Source organism: Dendrobates tinctorius, unplaced genomic scaffold, assembly GCF_039654945.1.
Source record: "Dendrobates tinctorius isolate UK_male_01 unplaced genomic scaffold, ASM3965494v1 ptg000015l, whole genome shotgun sequence".
NCBI classification, from domain to species: Eukaryota; Metazoa; Chordata; class Amphibia; order Anura; family Dendrobatidae; genus Dendrobates; species Dendrobates tinctorius.
The window spans coordinates 47,171,413-47,195,807 of record NW_027361683.1 but is presented as its reverse complement, the minus strand read 5'-3'; the positions used below and the strand labels follow the sequence as shown (position 1 = coordinate 47,195,807).

The following is a 24,395-nucleotide window of genomic DNA, read 5'->3' as shown; positions in this document are numbered from 1 at the left end:
TGTCCACAGTCCCACCGCTCTCTCTTGGAAAAACTCCACTTCTCATCTATCACACATTGACAGCTCCCATCACCAGATCACACATATATTCAGCAGTTTTTGTTTTGGCCAAAAGATTTTTTAAGCCGCCACCACAAAAAGGTATGCTCTTTTGGCCGGACCCTACTCTACTCTAACCTATTAAACATTTGTTAAAATATCCAATACAATTTAGGTATATTTTTATAATGATCAAAAGTATCACATACAGAGGACAAATACCACTGCACCATGACCAGACACGATATTACCACCACATAGTGACCTATAATACCACATACAAGGAACAACTACCACCACACCATGACCAGACCACATTTTACCACCACATGGTGACCAAATAATAGCACATACAAGGAACAAATATCGCCACACCATGGCCGGACAACATATTACCACCCCATAGTGACTGAATACTACAATACTGATCATTAACAAAAAACCCACAATACTAATATCACATTAAGTGCCATTATACACATAAGATCTGTAGTTAGCATGCAGTATCTGTGTACAGGTAATACAGTGATCACCGGTGACATTACACACAGGAGCTCTGTCTATAGTGTCAGTGTACAGGTAATACAAGGGTCACCAGTGACATTATACACAGGAGCTCTGTATACAGTATCAGTGTACAGGTAATATAGTGATCACCAGTGACATTATACACAGGAGCTCTGTATATAGTGTATAGTGTACAGGTAATAGAGTGATCACCGCTGACCTTATACACAGGAGCTCTGTATATAGTGTCAGTGTACAGGAAATACAGTGATCACCGGTGACATTATACACAGGAGTAGTGATGAGCGAGCATACTCGTTGCTCGGGTGGCCTCCGAGTATTTTAGCATGCTCGGAGATTTAGTTTCTGTCGATGCAGCTGCATGATTTGCGGTTACTGGACAGGCTGAATACATGTGAGGAATGCCTGTTTGTTAGGAAATTCCCATGTGTATTCAGGCTCTCCAGCATCCGTAAATCATGCAGCTTGAGACGATGAAAACTTAATCTTCGAGCACACCAAAATGCTCGGAGATCACCCTATCATGCTTGGGGAGACCCGAGCAACAAGTATACTCGCTCTTCACTCCATAGGAGCTCTGTATATTATGTATAGGTAATACAGTGATCACTGGTGACATACACAGGAGGGGGTTCGCAAAATTATAGTTATTTTGCTATTGTGGCGCCCCTGAGGCTTCAGTCACCACAGAGGTACTGCATCTTCTCCTAAGGTGTAGTGCCCCACCATCCAGGTAAGGTGGGAACTCCTGACCACGCTCCACACCTGCATTCCACACACAGGATAGTTCAGTGGGGCCACCTAACAGCTTCAGACAGGGGGTTAGCAGAGCACCCCTCGCGGAACCCTGCTTCGTAACACGAGATGTGCTGGGTGGCGGGTGGAGTAAGATGATACAAAAGAGTGGGAAGAGTGAAAGTTGTTGGTTATTTGGTTAGAGGAGAGAGAAGAGAGAAGATGGGTGTCTGAGGGACGTGCTGCAGCAGGTCCCAGTGATCTGGGCTGCTGGCACGAGAAAGACCAGAGAAAGAGACTGATAAGATTGATAACCTAACCTTCCATAAGAGAGAGAGAGAACAGATCAGAACGAAGGAGAATAGAAGAACGGTGGGAAGCAGGTTGAGAAAGAGAGAGAACCCTTCCAGTCCAGAGAGCGCAAAGGCCGGGGCCCCGTCTCCGAGGTTGATTGGATCTTTATGTCCGGCAACAGACCCCGGAGGAGTAGTGAGCCGCTAACGCCTTGATCCCATCATAGACTTGGTACACAACAGCAACTGAATAGAGAGCCGGGACGCAGTGAGGAGTCCCCGACGCAGGCTACAGCTGTCTGTCATACAAGTAAAGACTAGGAACACCTAGAGAGAGGCATTCCAGGGTAACTAAGTACTGGAGTGCTTCGCACCTAAAGGCGCATTGGAGGAGTCGTTCAGTAAGGTACATGTTGGCGGAGGGGGAAGGGAGAATCCTATCCTGCCTGGAGGTTGGCTGGAGCCCTGACCTGGAGAACACGGTACGGAGGCAGGCAATGGTGTGAACTGCAAACAGTGAGTAAAGCTTTGGAACCGCATACTCTGGTGTCCTCCAGTTATTCCTGCACCACTACACCTGGGTACCAGCCTCCATACCATTCTGCGCCTCTCCTCATCCATTGCACCTACACTGCCCTGGGACTACAGCTCCACCTGTGGGGAGCTATACCATCTCTGCTGCACCACACCATCAGTCCCAACGGATCTGCATGCAGCGTTGGCTTGCCATCTTACTTGCCAAACACCACGGGTGGCGTCATGAACTATTCATATAAACTTTAACACCATTAACATCACCGCCATTGATATTGGGCGCCCAGGGCCACGGACCGGGTCACCGCTGCTGTGACACATTCCCGCCTTCACACCGGCCCGGTACCGAGTACCCCGCTGCCCTGGGCGTGCGAGGGCGACCCACTATCAGGTGAGATTAATATTGAGGATCTGAGAGGCCAGTAGTACCTTTTTAACAACCCCCCCTTTTTTGTTCATTGGTTATAGGGCACTTCCTTTATTGTGGTACCCCTTTGTTTATGTTGTTTGACTAATTTGGCTTTTTACAATTTTACCTACTAAAGGTTAAGTTTTAATATACATCTTGCTACACAGATAATCCCATAATTAGCCCCTATGGTATATCTTGGCCCCCTTGTGTCAAATTCCTGGCTCCAGCCATATGTTCTGCCATCCTGCCCTCATGAGTATCCATTCTGTCCCCATGTGATGTCCCATCCTGCCCCAACTGTCTCTATTGTATCCATCCTGCCCTATGATGCTGACCCCTCTGTCTCCGTCCTGCCCCATGATCCTGCCCCATCTGTCTCCAATCCTGCCCCATGATCCTGCCCCCTGCATCTCCAATCCTGCCCTCTGTGTCACCAATCCTGCCCTCGTGAACCATTCTGCCCCCCGTGCTCCATTCTGCCCCCCGTGCTCCATTCTGCCCCCCGTGCTCCATTCTGCCCCCCATGCTCCATTCTTTTATTCTGGCCCCCATGCTCCATTCTGCCATTCTGTGCTCCATTCTGCCCCCCATGCTGTGATCAGTCAGTGCAGGATCCTGTATAGTGATGTATGTGGTGTCTCTGCTGGGACTCAGTGTGATTTATTGAACAAGACTGAACTTTCCACACTGACAGGACGACCCTAATCTGCATCTAAGTTCAGACTGCAATAACTCACACTGAGCCCCAGCAGAGGGTCCACCGACCGGACACTTTACAATTCCATGTGATGAGATGAGCAGTGTCCTGCTGCCCCCCTCACTGCAGACCTCGTGAGTCCTTACCTGACTTTTCCACTGAGGTATCCGATACGCAGGCTGATCTCTCTCCCGCAGACTGAAGCAGACAGCCGTGCCAGGCGCACTGTGTGATGTCACTTCAGAGATGCAGCCCACATAGCGTGCAGAGGATGTGTCTGCATCTCTGTCATGTGGCCAGGACAGCAGAATACATATTCAAAGGTAACAGTGTGGTCCCCTGGCCCAGCCTGCCCATGAGTGTTCAGTGGCTACATTTAAGGTGCTGAGAGTAGCAGAGCGCATATGCCGCCCCCTCTGCACAGCAGCTGCCTGCCACCTGAGGCAACAGGCTCAACTTTCCTCATTATAGGTGTGCCCCTGGTCTTTGTTCCTCAAGAACCGAGAAGCAACGGGTGGGGTTAATAATCTCGCTCCTTCAGGGTGACCCCTAGGCATGGGCATTCTCTCTCCCATCTGACTCGCAGTTCGCAACACAGGTGTACATATCTCTTCCGTGGGTAGGACACATTTTTTTCTGCCTGCTGAAATCCATCTGGGCCAAAATAAGGTGGTTTCTGGACAGTGGGGTGGGATTTAACTTGATCAACGCTAAGTTCATCCAGGTCCATGGCCTGAAACCACATTCACTGTCCAGACTTATACCAATAATTGCCATTGACTCTGCACCCTTGAGCCAGGAGTATTTTACTCAAGCCGTCCAGGGGTTACATCTACAGGTAGGGGCCATGCACTAAAGAGGTATTGACTGTTATGTGCTAGAGAGTCTGCCCTCTCCTGTGGTTCTTGGACTTCCATTGCTCTCTGTGCACAACCCAGTGGTAAATTGGAATCTCGGGAGGTGATAAAGTGGAGTGAGTATTGTCAAGGACACTACTTGGACATCCAGCTTGCAAGGGTCTGTGGCTAAATAACTGTCGGACGTTGACTATGTGTTCTCAGAGCAGGAGTGCCAAGAACTTCCTCTTCATCGTCTTTATGACTGCGCCATAAATCTTGTCCCTGGGGCCATGCTGCCAAAGAGCAGACTATATAATATCTTTGGTCCAGAGAGGCAGACCATGAAAGACTTTAATGAGGAAAGTTTGACAAACCGTAATATTAGACCATCCTCAACCCCCATTGCTGGGATTTTTTTCTTTGTACAAAAGAAAGACAGAGGGTTACGCCCCGTCTAGATTTCTGTTAACTCAATCATATCACAGTCCGGGATCTGTATCTGCTCCCTTTCATCCAGTCACCCAACAACAGAGTTGTGAGTAGGACAGGTGGACCCTCAAACTAGTGAAAAATGCACTCTTAAATTTGGAAACAAACTCACCCTGCAGCCAGGCACAATATCGGTAGGAATCCCAAGTAATTTTTCTATCTCACTGATGAAAATTTGCACCTAAGTCTTGGTATTAGGTAAATCAGGCAGCGTGATAAAATAACTGTTAGGAACGGCGGAACGCACTAAATAAAAATAATAATAAAGTGCGTTCGCCGCTCAGGGTCCACCGTGCAGTAGATGATATGACTGCTGCTAAGTGGTGGCAGGCAACCATTATGGTGGAAATGCGCACGTGGGTTAAACGTCAACAAGGTGCGCAGAGCAATCTCTGATAAGTCACAGAGGTGCCAACAAAGACAAATACAATAAGGCTGAGCCTGTTGGAGTCACAGTACTCAGAGTAAATGCACACACGGTATCTGGTCACAGGAGCAGAGCCAAAGACAGCGGAACTGCGTCCGTCTAGACCTACTGTGCGTGCGACGTCGCTACAGCAGATGCCAAGGAGGGCTGCAACTGCAGCGCGGCGTAGAACACTGCTGTTAGACAACAAAGCTAGTACGCAAGTGCAATGTCAGACGCTAGCAACTGTGGATGATATAGTAGTGGCGCGCTGGCGCTGACTCTAATCTTAGTCCCTGTCCACATACGTAATATCAAAAGGAAAGGGTTTCATATGAGTCATTCACCAGAATCATACATCCATCATCATTCACACAGTATCAACTAGAGACTATACTAGCTCATGACGGAATGGCCATGAGCACTTTTTATAGCAGCCGGGACCTTCTGGAAGCTTCCAGATCTCCGAGATGGACCAATGAGATCTGGAGCAGGACCTGAGCACATAACTCCCGAACTCCAATGGGAAATCGTCTCATGAGCATGCTCAGCAGGAGAACAGAGGGACTTAGTCCCTGGAGAGATTTGCTGCAAGGCAATCTCCTCTGCGGTAGATAAACAGCAAGAGACCGCAGAATGTAAGTGTCTGGATTCCTGCAGAGCAGACACAGAAACCTGATGCCTAACAATAACATTACTGAACATAACTGATAACATTTTACTGAATCAGTCCACCACCACCAAAATTATAGTATTACCTGCCAAAATGGGGAGATCAGTGATAAAATCAACCGATAAATGAGTCCAAGGTCTACTGAGATTTGTCAGTGGTTGGAGAACACAACTGGACAAGTATGAGAGGTCTTAGAATGCACAGACACTGCAGACAGCCACATACTTCCGTACATCCTGATGTGTCCTTGACCGCCAAAGATCCAGAGTAAGAATATCTGTGAATACACCAACACAAAAGACTGAGCAAACAGGAAGAAAATATTAGCGAGACACACTCGAAACTAATTTACCAACCAACATGTGAAAATTTGTGCACACAAAGGTCTCATAAAAACTAACATGTTATTAAATATACTGTACTTAAAAAAGATTTAAATACAAAAGACATACATATACCAAAACAGAATGTTCCTAAAAGTGTCACCTGTAACACGTACAAAATAAGAGATGTAAAGTAGCACAACAGATTCCAAATAGGACAAAGAATCCCATCTATGTAATAATTCAAGTCAACTAACAAGTGTCATGACTGGTACTAAATAGTTTCGTGAAAAAATGCATAAGGTAAGAACTTACACAAAAGATGTCAGTGAAAAGGAGGGGTATGGTACATGCATCCTGGTCCACCTGCCCCAACGCACATTTCACCCTGAGGATTCATCAGGGGGCGTGTGGCATCATTGCTCTAGAGGAGATCTGCATGGAGGAATTGGCCAACATACCACCAAGATTATGTGCCAAAATATTAACTTTTGTTAATGACCAAGTACTTATTTTCCATCATAATTTGCAAAATAAATCTTGTCAAATCAGACAAGGTGATTTTCTGGATTTGTTTTCTCATTTTGACTCTCATAGTTGTGGTTTACCTATCATGTCAATTACAGGGCTCTCTGATCTTTTAAAGTGGGAAAGCTTGCACAATTGGTGGCTGACTAAATACTTATTTCCCCACTGTGCGTCATCAGCAATGAGGAGTAGTAGACAGAGCATTAGAAGGTGGGAGCAGGATAGGACATGATGTGGCGTGCGTGTGTGTCTGGAGAAAAAGAATTGTATGTAGTGATGAGCAAGCACTAAAATGCTTGGGTGCTTGTTGCTCGGGTCGAGCAAATTGGAATGCTCGGGTGCTTGACCTGAGCAACGAGCCCAATGTAAGCCTATGGGAGACCCAAGCATTTTTGCCGCAACCACCCCCGGAGGTCTTTTGAGGGTCTACAAACTGTGGAAATCGGTGTATCACCAGAGGCTGGGTAGAGCAGTCACATCTCCCGATGTGACTGTTCTACACGTGAGATTGTCATGGAACACTCGGTAAATGGACTATGGCAGACAGGATAATATTATATGCTGGTTTATTATTTTATTTTCGTTGCAGGAGACAAGGGAGTCGGGGATTAGGCAATGCAGTAAGTATGGTTAATTAAGACTAATAAAGGACTTTATTCTGGCTTTGTCTTTATTGACCATATAACAATAGGATTAGTAATGGATAGGTGTCTTATAGATGCTTCTCCATTACTAATCTGTGGGCTTGATGTAAACCTGACAATACAAAGGTGACATCAACCCCACAAATATTACCCCACTTGCCACCACTAAAGGGCAAGTGGGAAGAGCGAGGCTAAGTGCCAGAATTGGCGCATCTTTAAGATGCGCCATTTCTGGGGTGGCTGAGAGCTGATGTTTTTAGCCTAGGGGGTCAATATACATGGCCCCTTCCCAGGCAATTAATATCAGACCGCAGCTGTCTGCCTAGCCTTTGCTGGTTTGCTTTTATAGGGGGACCCCCATGTCAATTTTTTTCTAGGGTTCCCCTGTAAAATAGCCAGTAAGGGCTAAACAAATACCTGTGAGCTGATATTAATAGCCTGGGAACCTTATTGGCTACTGGCTCCTTCCCAGAATATTAACATCAGCCCTCAGCCATCAGCTTTCCCTCTGCTGGTTATGAAAATTATGCAGGAGCCCACACAATTTTTTTTAAATAAACATTGCGCTACATGCACAATATGGCAGTATGTGAGCACTGTATGGAAATATGTGAGCACTATAAGCTGGTATGTGGGCACTATATGGAAGTATGTAGGCACTATATGGCAGTATATGAGCACTATATGGCAGTATTTGAGCACTATATGGCAGTATATGAGCTCTATATGGTCGTTTGTGAGCACTATAAGGCAGTATGTGAGCACTATAAGATGGTATATGAGTATTATATGGCAGTATGTGGGCACTATATAGCAGCATGTGAGCACTGTATGAGCACTATATGGCAATATACTGTATGAGAACTTTATGGCCGTATGTGAGCACTATATGGCAGTATGTGAGCACTATATGGCAGTATATATGAGCAGTATATGAGTACTATATGGCTATATGTGAACACTGTATGACAGTATGTGAGCACTATAAGATGGTATATGAGCACTATATGGATGAATGTGGGCACTATATAGCAGTATGTGAGCACTATATGGCAGTATATGAGCACTATATGGCAGTATATGAGCACTACAGCTCTTTTATTCTATAAACTACTGACAACATGTGTTCAAAATTTCCAAGCACTAAATTTTGTATTTATTTTCAGAAAATGAGAAATGGTCAAAACAACAAAAAAAATGCAGTGCTTGCAGACCTCAAATAATGCTAAGAAAACAAGTTCATAATAATTTATAAACAACAATAATGTTTTAACTCAGAAAGAGTTCAGAAATCAATATTTTGTGGAATAACTATGATTTTAATTCAAATCACAGCTTTCATGCGTCTTGACATGCTTTCCACCAGTCTTTCACACGGCTTTTGGGTGACCTTATGCCACTCCTGGTTCAAAAATGTAAGCAGTTCTTTGTTTCATGGATTGTGAATATCCATCTTCCTCTTGATTACATTTCAGAGGCTTTCAATGGGGTTCAAGTCTGGAGATTGGGCTGGCCATGATAGGGATTTGATGTGGTGGTCCTTCATCCACACATTGATTGACCTAGCTGTGTGGCATGGCGCATTGTCCTGCTGGAAAAAACAGTCCACAGAGTTGGGGAACATTGCCTGAGCAGAAGGAATCAACTGTTTTTCCAGGATAACTTTGTATGCGGCTTGATTCATACGTCCTTCGCAAAGAATAACCTGCCCAATTCCAGCCTTGCTGAAGCATCCCCACCAAATTTCCCAGTGGGTGCAAGACACTGTGGCTTGTACACCTCTCCAGATCGCCATCTAAATAGAGTTGAGCGACTTTTGTTTTTTTAGGGTCGAGTTTCGTTTCGTGAAACCCGACTTTTCCAAAAGTCGGGTCGAGCAAGATCGGCCAATTATAGGGAAAAGTCGGGGTCGTCCCGAAACACGAAACCCAATGTAAGTCAATGGGGAATTAAAGTCGGCAGTGAGAGGAGGACAGGAAACACACCTACAGTGCCCATTTGAATGCCAAAAGCATCAATTCTTCTTACTTAAGCTTGTCAACCTTAATTAACTTCATAATACAAGTTACGCACTGAAAAATGGGGGTTATTTGGCTACAGTTGTGGGGGGGTAGGGCTGGCTCCAGGTTTTCATGTGCCCTGGGCGAAAGAGCGCCCCTTTAACACATACCACAACTCATTATGCTCCGATACGGCAGAGAAATAGCGGTATAGTACAATGAAAAATACTTCACTTTTTACATCTCATGACGAGGCCCATCTATTTCTCCATACAGAATCATTGGTCCCGTATAATGTTTGAAACAGTATATGATGAGCTCCACATAATGCTACAGTATATGTTGGTCCCCATGGATGAAGCTCCACTGTCTTATGGGCCCAAATAATGCTCCAAACATAATGGGCCCCATTTCTAATGCTCTAGTGTATAATGGGCCCTGTAAATGCTGCTCCAGTGTCTGATGCCCACCTTTGGAATGTTCCAGTGTATGGTGGGCCCCATCTATCATTCTCCAGAGTTTAGTGCTCCCCAAAAATTGCTGTCCCAACATTGAAAACAATCAAATAAGTCTCCTCGCTAGGGAATCCCTGTACTAGTCTGGACTCCTCGTCGTCCCCATCTTCCATCTCACTGCACAGTATATCAACCTTGCAAGTGCTGTGATCCTGACCAAGCAGGGGGGGCCCACTCGTTGGCGACGGCACTGGCACAGGGCCCCTGATAGTACGGTGGTGTGTCTGATGGCGGGTGGGCCGAACCTGCACTTTCATCTGCAGCTTCCTCTTTGTCACCGTGTAAGATGGAACTGTATATGGGAAGGGTAACCTGAGTTTCATCAGGGTCAGATTCAGGCCATGTAGCGTGTGAGGGGAATGTAGTGGTCTGGGTCAATGTACCAGCATATTCATCGAGCAGTGGCTGGGCATCAGTGCACTTGTGTTGCCCCCAGGAGTACGGTCGCCACAGTGGCATTACCTTCCTCCTAGGGAGTGTGATGTCATGCTTGAGAGCAACAAAGGATCTCTCTAGCAGGTTAACTGATTGGGCGGCGTTATTCCCACGAGTCATGACCCTCCAAACAGCGTTCATGAAGGCAAAGTGTTTATTTTACGTGGGCAGTATGGTTGCAAAGCTGAACCTTAAAGGAATGTCCAGAAGGGCACCACCAGGAGTGGAGCCTACGGTTAAATTCGACTCCACCTGGGAAACCTCAACCATGCCAGCTACAGAAAAGATGCACACATTGCAAGCTTAATTCCGTTAACAAACGAGACTCCGTCATGCCCCGCGGTCTGAGTCTGGCTTACTAGAGGGACACGTGAGGCTCTGGCACATGAGATTGGCCAATAACTGGTGTGTCATGCCCTTACATGTCCGTGGCTGCATGTGCGCTACACTGAAAAGGCCAGCGTTTGTCGCTTACAGGTGCAGATAACCCGCTGAACAACGTTAGTGATGGGGATCACTGATTACAATTATTACCCGCGAACGATGATTTCCCAGTAAGTGCAGGTCAACCGCAGTTCCGGAATTAGGCCTAACCGTCATTCCTGAAAAAATGAAAAACTTACGTGTGCAAACCACAGGTGCTGTAGCTTGCTTAACAGCTCGCCAGCCGTTCTCACGCCCAGTATGGATTACACGTGATTGCACAAAGGTGAGAAAGGGTACCGTATCCCCGGATAACATGTATGGATAGCGTACACATTCAAAATATATGTCAATACATCAGGAGGCAGGCTCAGACGGTGTTAGGCCCAGTATGGCTTGCACGTGATTGCACAAAGGTGAGAAAGGGTACCGTATCCCCGGATAACGTGTATGGATAGCGTACACATTCAAAATATATGTCTATACATCAGGAGGCAGGCTCAGACAGTGTTAGGCCCAGTATGGCTTGCACGTGATTGCACAAAGGTGAGAAAGGGTACCGTATCCCCGGATAACATGTATGGATAGCGTACACATTCAAAATATATGTCTATACATCAGGAGGCAGGCTCAGAGGGTGTTAGGCCCAGTATGGCTTGCAAGTGATTGCACAAAGGTGAGAAAGGGTACCGTATCCCCGGATAACATGTATGGATAGCGTACACATTCAAAATATATGTCTATACATCAGGAGGAAGGCTCAGACGGTGTTAGGCCCAGTATGGATTGCACGTGATTGCACAAAGGTGAGAAAGGGTACCGTATCCCCGGATAACATGTATGGATAGCGTACACATGCAAAATATATGTCTGTACATTAGGAGGCAGGCTCAGACGGTGTTAGGCCCAGTATGGATTGCACGTGATTGCACAAAGGTGAGAAAGGGTACCGTATCCCCGGATAACATGTAAGGATAGCGTACACATTCAAAATATATGTCTATACATCAGGAGGCAGGCTCAGACGGTGTCAGGCACAGTATGGATATGACGGCCCAGACTACACAGCGGAGGAGCAGGGAGAGGTAAAGATTGCAAATGCTGGGGCCCTGCCCAAGCAAGGGGGGCCCACTCGTGGGCGTCGGTACTGGCACTGGGCCCCTCATAGTACGGCGGTGTGTCTGACGGCGGGTGTGCACCACCACCGTCAGAGACACTTGATTGCACTATGAGGGACCCTGTGCCAGTGCCCGCGCCCAAGAGTCGGCCTACCCACCTGTCCAGGGCAACGGCACTCGCACGGTGTCATGCGCTAGGTGGTGACCCCGGCCATGGGGGGGGGAGGCAGCAGCACAGTTAGGGAGTTTTTGAAAGTGGCATATGTTGATGTTGGACATTCAGCTGATGCAAAAGGCGAAATAGGTCAAGTCCCAGGAAGAGGTGGACCAAAGCAAGCCATTTTTCTGTCACCCTATGTGTCATCAGGGGAAGGTGGGACAAAATCCTTGGAAACCCATGCATGGTTCATTTTAATGAAGGTTAGATCATCCACATTTTGGACAGACTCTTTCCGATAGCACACTTGCAGCTGGGCAAGCGAGCTCCTGTAAGGCATATTGTGCCAATTCAGGCCAGGTGTCCAGTTTAGCGGCCCAATAGTCAAAGGGGAATGACCTGTGTGGGAGAACATCGATATGGGAGGAAAAGTAGTTTGTAACCATAGTTGACAACTGCTGTCTCCTGTCACTTTCCATCGATGCAGTATTACGAGTTGTGTGAGTGGTACTTGAAAAATCAGTCCACAACATTGTCACAAAACCCCTGTCTCCAACGCCACTTCTGCTGTGTGCACCATGAACACCTCTGCCAAGCTGCCCTTGGCCCGTACGGCTCGTGTGAGAACCATCACCACTGCTGTGTGCTGGGAATGCCTCAAGCAACCGATTTACCGGAGTTGCTTGTTTATTAGCCAATATTAGGTCAAGGTTCTCCTGTGGCATGATGTTTTGTAATTTGCCTTTATAGCGTGGATCCAGGATGCTGGCCAACCAGTAGTCGTCATCGTTCATCATTTTGGCAATGCGGGGGTCCCTTTTTAGGATCTGCAAGGCATAATCTGACATGTGGGCCAATGTTCCCGGTGTCAATGATGCACTGCGAGTGCTGGTTGGAGGAGCACTTTCTGGCAAATCCACATCCCTCCAGTCACGCACAAACCCTGTACCAGACCTTGCCACGCCAACATTTTCACTTGCCCCACGAGATGCATCCTCCGCCCCTAAGTAATCATCCCCATCATCATCCTGCTCCTCCTCTTCTTCCTCCACCTCGTCCAGGAGAGATCCCTGAGCAGACAATGGCTGAATGTCATCAAGGATTCCCTCCTCCTCTTCCTCCTCATCAACATTGGCTGCAGACGCCTGCTCCTTAAGATGCGTCAAAGTTTGCATGAGCAGACGCATAAGTGGGATGCTCATGCTTAGGATGGCGTCGTCTGCGCTTACCAGCCGTGTGCATTCCTCAAAACACTGAAGGACTTTACAGAGGTCTTTCAGCTTCGACCACTGCACACCTGTCAACTCCATGTCTGCTCTCAAAGTGCCTGGCCGTGTATCCTCCCACAAATGCATTATGGCCTGCCTCTGCTCGCACAGCCACTCCACCATGTGCAGGGTGGAGTTCCACCTTGTTGCAATGTCGATAATGAGGCGGTGGTTGGGAAGGTGGAGCAATCGCTGCAGCTTCTGCATACGAACGGAGTGTACAGGCGACCGGCGGATGTGCGCGCACAGTCTTCGCACCTTCTGGAGCAGGGCTGTTAACTCCGGATAATTTTTGAGGAAGCACTGCACCACCAGGTTCAAGGTGTGAGCCAAGCAAGGTATGTGGCTGAGTTTTGAAAGGGCTATGGCTGCCACCAAATTACGGCCGTTATCACTAACTACCTTGCCTGCCTCAAGATATACACTGCCCAGCCATGACTCAGTTTGTCGCTTCAAGTACTCGGCCAGCACCTCGGCGGTGTGTCTGTCGCCCAAACACATCATCTGCAACACAGCCTGCTGACGCTTTCCACTAGCTGCTCGATAGGGGGACACCTCATGTGCAACAGTGGCAGCTGCAGATGGAGTGCTCGTACGACTGCACTCTGTGGACGAGCTTTCGCTTCTGGAGGAGGAGAAGGGTCGAACGCCTACAGCCAACTGTTTCCTATACCGTGGGCTAGGCAGCACTGTCCCACCACTGCTGTCCCCTGTGGACCCTGCATCCACCACATTAACCCAGTGCGCAGTGATGGACACGTAACGGCCCTGGCCATGCCGACTGGACCATGCATCAGTTGTGAGGTGCACCTTTCCACTCACTGACTGCTTGAGTGCATGGACAATGCGGTCTTTTACATGATGGTGGAGGGCTGGGATGGCTTTGCGAGAGAAGAAGTGGCGACTGGGTAGGTCATAGCATGGTACTGCATAGGCCATGAGTTCGCGGAAAGCTGCGCTTTCCACCAACCGATAGGGCATAATCTCAAACGAGATTAGTTTGGCAATGTGGGCGTTCAAACCCAGTGTACGCGGATGAGAGACTGAGTACTTTCTTGACCTACTCATAGTGTCTGGGAGGGTGAGCTGGACTTGAGAGCTGCATATGGTGGAAGTAGCTGTGGACAGGGCGGACTGAGAGAGGGTTGATGATGGTGATGGAGTTGGTGTTCTTTCTGATGGCCTAGATTCAGTATTTCGTTGATATAACAGTGGGATTCCCTGACTGCTGTGGCCTTGCAATGACACCTCAACATTTGCTGCTGTGCTAACCGGTGGGCTTACAGTGGGGGAAACAATGTAGTGTTGCTGACTACCTTCTTTGTGATCAGTTGCACATGTGGCACTTGAGGTTTGGTGTTGTGTCCACGCTTGCAAGTGCATGGTGGTTAAATGTCTAAGCATGCAACTGGTATTCAAATTTTTCAGATTTTTCCCTCGGCTAAAGGTCTTTGCGCACTTCTTACAGATAACCTTGGCCTGATCATGAGGATTTTGTTCAAAAAAGTGCCACACTGCACTCTTCCTACTTTGGCAGACATTTTGCGGCCTAGCACGCTGTGATCTTTTGACCCTCTGGACAAGCTGTCCAGCAACTCTTTTGATTTTTGGAACCTGTCTTTGGAGTGCTCCGGGCCTGCCAGATAACAGCTGTTGCGATGTCGATGTCTGCTGTGGATGCTCCTCATCTGAGCTATTGGAAGCAGCACCCTCTTCCCCCAATGGATGCCAATCTGGGTCAACAACTGGGTCATCCATTACCTCCTCTTCAATGTCATGTGCACCTTCCTCTGTGTCACCGTGTATGGTGGTATAGTGTGTGGGAAGGGGCACCTGAGTCTCATCAGGGTCAGAATCTGTCTCTGTACACTGCGAGGACAATGTAGTGCTCTGAGTGAATGTACCAGCAGAATCATCTATCAGCAGCTGTGCATCAGTGCACTCCATGTCAGATTCATCTTGGCCTGGGTAATTCACCATTTCACTTGATAATCCAGGCATGGTATGTGAAAACAGCTCCATGGAGTAATCAGTAGTATGGCCTGCGTCATCCTTCAATCTTGGTTGGGGTGAAGGACACAAGGAAAGGTGTGGTTCATGAACATGAGCCTCCAATGACGACTCAGTGCTTTTACTTTTTACAACTTCAGAAGAGGAGGCGATAGAGCTGGATTCTGAGTCAGCAATGTAAGACAAAACTTTTTCCTGATGCTCTGGCTTTAAAAGCGGTTTGCCAACTCCTAGAAAACTAAGCCTTCGAAGCCTTATGGAGCCAGACGATGACGCAGGCTCAACACCTGCTGCATTCGGTCCTATTTTGCTCTTGCCACTACCATCAGATCCACCACCAACACCATCATTACCAGCTGCCAACCCCCGCCCAATTCCACGGCCTCTTCCACCAGCCTTCCTCATTTTTTGTAGAAATGTAGACAAAATCCAACAAACTATATAGTAATGTAAAACAAGGTACAAGGTGTCTATAGGACAGGGGAGATTTTGAATTTCTGCACACACTTGTGGACACTGGACACTTATGGATTGTGTGAGGCCCACTGAATATCACAGCGCTATGTCACAGGCTCGATGGCACAGGTGTGAAAAAAGTGACTACAGGATAAGGGAGATTTTGAATTTCTGCACACACTAGTGGACACTGGACACTTTTGGATTGTGTGAGGCCCACTGAATATCAGAGCGCTATGTCACAGGCTCGAAAAAAGTGACTACAGGATAAGGGAGATTTTGAATTTCTGCACACACTAGTGGACACTGGACACTTTTGGATTGTGTGAGGCCCACTGAATATCAGAGCGCTATGTCACAGGCTCGATGGCACAGGTGTGAAAAAAGTGACTACAGGATCACAGAGATTTTGAATTTCTGCACACACTAGTGGACACTGGACACTTTTGGATTGTGTGAGGCCCACTGAATATCAGAGCGCTATGTCACAGGCTCGATGGCACAGGTGTGAAAAAAGTGACTACAGGATAAGGGAGATTTTGAATTTCTGCACACACTAGTGGACACTGGACACTTTTTGGATTGTGTGAGGCCCACTGAATATCAGAGCGCTATGTCACAGGCTCGATGGCACAGGTGTGAAAAAAGTGACTACAGGATCACAGAGATTTTGAATTTCTGCACACACTTGTGGACACTGGACACTTATGGATTGTGTGAGGCCCACTGAATATCAGAGCGCTATGTCACAGGCTCGATGGCACAGGTGTGAAAAAAGTGACTACAGGATAAGGGAGATTTTGAATTTCTGCACACACTAGTGGACACTGGACACTTTTGGATTGTGTGAGGCCCACTGAATATCAGAGCGCTATGTCACAGGCTCGATGGCACAGGTGTGAAAAAAGTGACTACAGGATAAGGGAGATTTTGAATTTCTGCACACACTAGTGGACACTGGACACGTTTGGATTGTGTGAGGCCCACTGAATATCACAGCGCTATGTCACAGACTCGATGGCACAGGTGTGAAAAAAGTGACTACAGGATAAGGGAGATTTTGAATTTCTGCACACACTAGTGGACACTGGACACATTTGGATTGTGTGAGGCCCACTGAATATCAGAGCGCTATGTCACAGGCTCGATGGCACAGGTGTGAAAAAAGTGACTACAGGATAAGGGAGATTTTGAATTTCTGCACACACTAGTGGACACTGGACACTTTTGGATTGTGTGAGGCCCACTGAATATCAGAGCGCTATGTCACAGGCAGAAATTGGCTAGTGTATCACAAACTACAAGGTGTATGTAGAATTGGGCAGAATAGGAATCTCCCTAGAGTGTAGGTCTGTAAGAACAGAACAAGTCCTCCACTTATCCTTCCACAGTGACACCCAGATAGCTTCACTGTGGCCGTGATAACAGCCGTTACACGGTACTGAGAGGAGCGTGCACGTACACGGCTGTCCGGTGTACGTAAAATTGTCAAGCTCCGTGTTTTTTAAGTATACGGACTGACACACGCTGTCTCTCTATAGTTTTGAATGTGATCAAACAGCAAATATATTTAACTGTTTGAAAGCTAGACAAAACTAGTAGGTGCAGGTCTGTAAGAACGGAACATGTCCTCGACTTATTCTCACAGAGTGACACACAGATAGCTTCACTGTGGCCGTGATAACAGCCGTTACACGGTACTGAGAGGAGCGTGCACGTACACGGCTGTCCGGTGTACGTAAAATTGTCAAGCTCCGTGTTTTTTAAGTATACGGACTGACACACGCTGTCTCTCTATAGTTTTGAATGTGATCAAACAGCAAATATATTTAACTATTTGAAAGCTAGACAAAACTAGTAGGTGCAGGTCTGTAAGAATGGAACATGTCGTCGACTTATTCTCACAGAGGGACACACAGATAGCTTCACTGTGGCTGTGATAACAGCCGTTACACGGTACTGTGTGAGGAGCGTACACCGCTGTATGGTGTGAAAAAATGCACGCTCAGTACCTCAGCAGGCCAAAAAAAAAAATTGGGATTGCTTTTAAAAAAGCAGTTTGCAGAGCAGTGGGTAAACAGCAATGCAGCTGTCAGGAAGCCTTAGAAGGCAGCCTAACAACCAACACCGCTGATCCACCACAATATAGCCTCCCCTTGCACTGCACACACAGTGACTGGTGTGTTGTACAGGCAAAATCGCTAGCAGCAGAAGCAGTTTTTTTTTTCTTCTTCCCTGCCTAACGCTCTCCCTACAGAATCAGCAGCAGCAACCTCTCCCTATGCTAAGATCGGCAGAAGTAAGATGGCGGTCGGCGTGCACGCCCTTTTATAACCCCTGTGACGCCCACCAAAGCAAGCCAATCACTTGCATGCCCTTCTCAAAGATGGTGGTGACCCCTGCCTATGTCATCACGTTGCCCACAGTGTCCATGGATCCTGATTGGCTGAGAAAGAGCGCAAAACAAAATTTTGAAACGCGACTTTGGCGCGTAAGTCGCCGACCTCGTGGCCGACCTCATCCTAGGGTCGGGTTTCGTTTCATGAAACCCGACTTTGCCAAAAGTCGGCGACTTTTGAAATTTTTCGACCCGTTTCGCTCAACTCTACATCTAAACATTAGATGACCAGGTGTTGGGCAAAGCTCAAAATTAGACTCATCAGAGAAGATTACCTTACTCCAGTCCTCTATGGACGAATCCTTATAGTCTTTGGCAAACTTCAGCCTTGCTCTCCTTTGCTTCTCATTGATGAAAGGTTTTTTTCTAGCTTTACATGACTTGAGCCCTGCCTCTAGGAGCCAGTTATGAACTGTTCTTGCCGTGCACTTCACCCCAGCTGCCATTCCTTTTGTAGGCCATTTGATGTCATCTTGCGGTTGCTGAGTGACATTCTAATAAGATGACAGTCATCCCGGTCAGTGGAGAGAAGTTTTCGCCCTCTGCCGGTCTGTAGCTTTGTTGTCCCCAATGTCTGATGTTTGACCTTGTTGTAATGGACTGCCATCTTACAAATTTTAAGGATGGAGGCAACATGACGCTCACTGTATCCCTCTGCTAGTAAAGCCAGAATTGAGCCCTTCTTTTCCTTACTCAAGACTTTTCTTTTCAATTCCTTTGGCATAGTTATAAGTTATTTTTTCATTCCTATTACTATTGGGATATTATTAGCACTTGTTTTGCCATCTTGCTTGTCCTATTGCAAGAGGAATATGAACACTACAGCAGGGTTTTTTATACTTTCCTTCGTTAAATAAGATTTGGTTCAGGTGATCACCTAATCAGTAGCACATTGAGTAGAATGAGGTGTACTCTGGTTGGAATGACTGTCAGACATGTAGAGAAGCTGATTTTTGTAAAACTGTGCAGTGGTCTCTTATTTTTTGCCAGAGCTGTATATGGCCGTATGTGAGCACTATATGGCATTATGTGAGCACTATATGGCAGTATATGAGCACTATATGGCAATATGTAAGCACTATAAGACGGTATGTGGGCACTATATGGCAGTATATGAGCACCATTTGGTGGTATATGACAAGTATATGGCAGTATGTGAGCACTATATGGCAGTGTATGAGCACTATATGGCAGTATATGAGCACTATATGGCGATATATGAGCACTATGTGGCAGTATATGAGCACTATGTGGCAGTAAATGAGCAATGTATGGCTTTATGTGTTCACTATATGGCAGTATATGAGCACTGTATGGCAGTATATGAGCACTGTTTGGTGGTATATGAGCACTATATGGCAGTATGTGTGCACTATATGGCAGTATATGAGCACTATATAGCAGTATAAGAGCACTATATGCTGATATGGTAGTATGGCAAATGTTAGAGAAAATATATACAGTCATATGTTAAAGTTTGGGCACCCCTATTAATGTTAACCTTTTTTCTTTATAACAATTTTGGTTTTTGCAACAGCTATTTCAGTTTCATATATCAACTGATGGACTCAATTATATTTCTGGATTCAAATGAGGTTTATTGCACTAACAAAAAATGTGCCATCTGCATTTAAACAAAATTTGACCGGTGCAAAAGTATAGGCACCTCAACATAAAAGTGACATTAATATTTCGTAGATCCTCCTTTTGCAAAAATAACAGCCTCTAGTCGCTTCCTGTAGCTATAAATGAGTTCCTGGATCCTGGATGAAGGTATTTGTGACCATTCCTGTTAACAAAACAATTCCAGTTCAGTTAAGTTTGATGTATAGAAGAACTTGGCACACACGTGAATGATTGCAAGTGAAAAAGGGAGTGTTTTAATAAGGTACAGTACATACAGTAAACGTTTCGGTCACAACGACCTTCGTCAATGTACTGAAAATAAAAAATTACAAGATTTTACAAAATTTCAAAATAAATTAAACAAAGTATATACAAAATGGATATAATGTTGGGTACAAGTATATGCAGAAATTTAAAGTTATGCCGTATACCAATAACAGCTTATAGCAAAATTGTGATACAAGATTTGATAATCACTGACACCCTGAGGACTCAAGATTGTAGATACGCACATACCAATATAATGTACTGACTGCACTTGTATAGAGGGCAACCTGTTCTATAGAGAAGAGATATTATGTAGTAGATGTTTATTATGGATGCCAATACCACAGTCACCATGTGCCCATAATATCAAAGAGGTGCTACATACCATAAGGAATAATGCTAAAGCATGGAGGGTTAATTTGTCTCCTTAACAAGAGCCTGAAAATAAGAGGTACTAGAGTGAACTATTCGTGCCATGCTGCTGATCCAGAAGTTAGTAGCAGCAAAAAGGTTTCCGATTACCTCCCCTGCGTGGTGTATGGACCTGCTCTATTACTTGAAATTTTAACTGGGCAACGTTGTGGCCTGCTGTGATAAAATGGAATGGAATAGGGAGAAGTAAGTTTTTCACCTGATTGTGGATTTGTGTTTGGAAATCCGGTCCCTGATGGGCTATGTGGTTTCTCCTACATAGAGTAGCCCACAAGGACATTTAATGAGATATACCACAAAGGACGTGCTGCAGGTATAAAAGTCCTTGATATTATATCTTTTGCCAGTGTAAGGATGAAAGAATTGGTTACCTTTAAGTACATTGTTGCACTGTGTGCACTGTAGGCAAGGAAAGGTACCAAATTTTGGATTCATGAGGAAGCGCTGTTTTTTAGGAGATTGTGATGAGCCAATATCAGCTCTTATTAGATGGTCACGTATGTTACGTGGGCGCCTGAAACAGGGTAAAAAAGGTTCTTTGAATTCCTTAATATTCGGATGTGCCGTGCTAAGAAGGTACCAATGTCTACGTATGCTTGTGTGGAGGCGGTATACTAAGGGGTGGTAATCGTGAACAAAGGGGATACGTTGGTTCATGTTTGATTTAGGTGGGGTGGTGGAAGGGGCCATAGATTTTTTGGGGTATCCCCTTTCTACAAATTTTTGGCGCATCTCCTCCATGCGTTGTTCACAAATTTGTTGATTGGACACTATTCTTTCAACCCTTTTCATTTGAGATTTGGGTATGGCGTCTTTCATTTTAGTGGGATGGAAGCTCTCATCGTGGAGCAGACTATTTCGATCAGTAGGTTTGACATAAATGTCAGTTGAAAGACTGCCCATTTCACCTTTAATGACAAGGGTATCCAAGAAATTGATCTCCCTGTAACTGTATGACATCGTAAAATCCAGACCAGTCCAGGAGGAACGTAGGCGAGAGAAGAAACAATTGAATGTGTCGAGAGTACCCCCCCAATACAGAATATATCATCGATATACCTTTTCCACATCACAACATGTGTGCGGAAAAGGTCATCCATGTAGATTATATCTTCCTCATAATGTGCCACATAACAGTTGGCATACGGGGGCGCTGTATTTGAGCCCATAGCTGTGCCTTTGACTTGTAAATAGAAAGTGTCCTCAAATAAAAAGTAGTTTTTTTGTAAGGAGGACACATAGTATGTCACAGCATAGGTTCACCTGTTCTGGGTGGAAATGTGACAATTCCAATAATCTACGTACTGATCTTAGACCTTCCGTGTGTGGTATTGACGTATACAGGTCTTTAATGTCAAAAGTGACCAGTAGAGCTTCATTAGGGATCTGGCCTAAATTACGTATTTGGTCAAGAAATTCTCCCGTATCCAGTATAAAAGAGGTTGTGCGTCTTATGAGGGGGGATAGGATTTTTTCGAGATATTTCGAGACAGGCGAAAAAATAGAGTCTGTGGAGGCCACAATGGGTCTACCAGGTGGGTTGTCAAGGCTTTTATGAATTTTAGGTAGTATGTAAAATACTGGGGTGATGGGATATTGTTTTGTGAGATATTCGCAAGTTTTTTTATCCAGAACTCCTCTGTTGGTATATTTCAAGAAAATTTCTTGAAAGAGGTTTTTTATTTCCTGAATGGGATCGCCCCTTAAAGATTGATATGTGGATTTGTCCCCCAACTGACGGTATATCTCTTTCAAGTACATAGATTTGTCAAGGACTACGACTGCTCCCCCCTTGTCCGCTGGTTTAATAATTATGTCCCTGTTATCCTGTAAGTTACCTAATGCTTGTTGGTCTAATCCCGACATGTTCCTAGGGAAGTGAACTTTGCCCCTATTTATATCATCCCTCAGTTCCTCAAATGTACCATTAACAAAAGAGATAAATGTCTCTAGCGCATGGGAACCTGGAGGGGGCCTATAGTTACTTTTATTTCTGAGGCCTAAACTATCTGAAGAAATCACCATGTTGGATGGGGTGGTAACAGGACCAATACTACTATCATTGTCAGAAAATTGTAATTTCAGTCTAAGTAGTCTGTAGAACCTTTGTAGGTCCATGTCAAGATTAAAAGTGTTAAATTTATAACTTGGGCAAAAGGAAAGGCCCTTTTGTAGTAACTGATGTTCCGCTATACTAAGACTTTTGGATGACAAATTAATTACAAGCGGGTTGTTACCTGGGAGCGAGTCACTCGATTGTAGTCCATGTTTTTCCGTGGATCTTTTTCCTCTACGGGTCCTCTTCTTCTGGTAGGTCGACGTCTTTGTCCTAAAAAACGGTTCATAGGAGAGTATCTCTCGTGGTCCGATCCCGACGTGGAGACATCTGTTGAGGACCTGTAGTTGGAACCTGGAAAGAGATTTACAGAGTTGGAAGATTCCCGCCATTTATAGACCCTATTGAGTTCGTAATCTTCTGTGTCTCTGGCAAATTTACTTCTTTTTCTTGCTTCCGTATCCTGCCGGTGCTGTTCTATAATCCCGTTTATCTTGGTCTTCAGGGTGTTGAATTCTTCTATAGGAATGGAAGAGGTTAATTGGCTCTCAATGTTCTTGATCTCTTCTTTACACTTGGAGATTCCTCGATGAAGATGCTCTACCGTGAGGGTCATGAGATCAAAAGAACATTTATTAATAATTTGTTCAAAGCGTGAGCAAAAATCCTGAGAATCACTAAAGAGGGTGGGTCGTAAAGGAACACGTAGACCCCTAGGTATCCTTTGCACTTTTAGATACTCAGTGAGCGTAGCACAATGAAGTTCAAGATTGGTGCACCGTCTGAGTTCCCTCTCTAGATCCCGTCCCCGTGTTTTCTTGGGGGGAATTTTAAGAAAGTCAGAGGATAAAGTGGACTGTGCTATAATGTTAGAGGTTTCTTCGGCATTATATGAGAACGTTAATGAGGTCATTTGCCCAATGAAGTGTGCTCAACGTAAGGGTTATACTGCAATATATAGAGACGTTTTGGCACAACTTCAAGAGTGGTGGTGCACAAGTAGGATCCCAATCCATATACTAGTATAGAAGAACTTGGCCTCAGAAACAAAAGTAACTATAGGCCCCCTCCAGGTTCCCATGCGTTAGAGACGTTTATCTCTTTTGTTAATGGTACATTTGAGGAACTGAGGGATGATATAAATAGGGGCAAAGTTCACTTCCCTAGGAACATGTCGGGATTAGACCAACAAGCATTAGGTAACTTACAGGATAACAGGGACATAATTAATAAACCCGCGGACAAGGGGGGAGCAGTCGTAGTCCTTGACAAATCTATGTACTTGAAAGAGATATACCGTCAGTTGGGGGACAAATCCACATATCAACCTTTAAGGGGCGATCCCATTCAGGAAATAAAAAACCTCTTTCAAGAAATTTTCTTGAAATATACCAACAGAGGAGTTCTGGATAAAAAAACTTGCGAATATCTCACAAAACAATATCCCATCACCCCAGTATTTTACATACTACCTAAAATTCATAAAAGCCTTGACAACCCACCTGGTAGACCCATTGTGGCCTCCACAGACTCTATTTTTTCGCCTGTCTCGAAATATCTCGAAAAAATCCTAACCCCCCCTCATAAGACGCACAACCTCTTTTATACTGGATACGGGAGAATTTCTTGACGAAATACGTAATTTAGGCCAGATCCCTAATGAAGCTCTACTGGTCACTTTTGACATTAAAGACCTGTATACGTCAATACCACACACGGAAGGTCTAAGATCAGTACGTAGATTATTGGAATTGTCACATTTCCACCCAGAAAAGGTGAACCTATGCTGTGACATACTATGTGTCCTCCTTACAAAAAACTACTTTTTATTTGAGGACACTTTCTATTTACAAGTCAAAGGCACAGCTATGGGCTCAAATACTGCGCCCCCGTATGCCAACTGTTTTGTGGCACATTATGAGGAAGATATAATCTACATGGATGACCTTTTCCGCACACATGTTGTGATGTGGAAAAGGTATATCGAAGATATATATTCTGTATTTGGGGGGGTACTCTCAACACATTAAATTGTTTCTTCTCTCGCCTACGTTCCTCCTGGCCTGGTCTGGATTTTACATGTCATACAGTTAC

The 24,395-nt window shown here is 45.5% G+C and overlaps 1 long non-coding RNA gene across 1 annotated transcript in view; it reads right to left on the bottom strand.

The window, feature by feature from the left end:
• Nucleotides 1-24,395, bottom strand: part of LOC141074853 (uncharacterized) — a 135,285-nt gene that overhangs the window by 98,593 nt on the left and 12,297 nt on the right. The window contains exon 2 of the long non-coding RNA XR_012227224.1: nucleotides 5,731-5,922. This is a non-coding gene — a long non-coding RNA (uncharacterized lncRNA). The remainder of the gene's footprint in view (nucleotides 1-5,730; nucleotides 5,923-24,395) is intronic.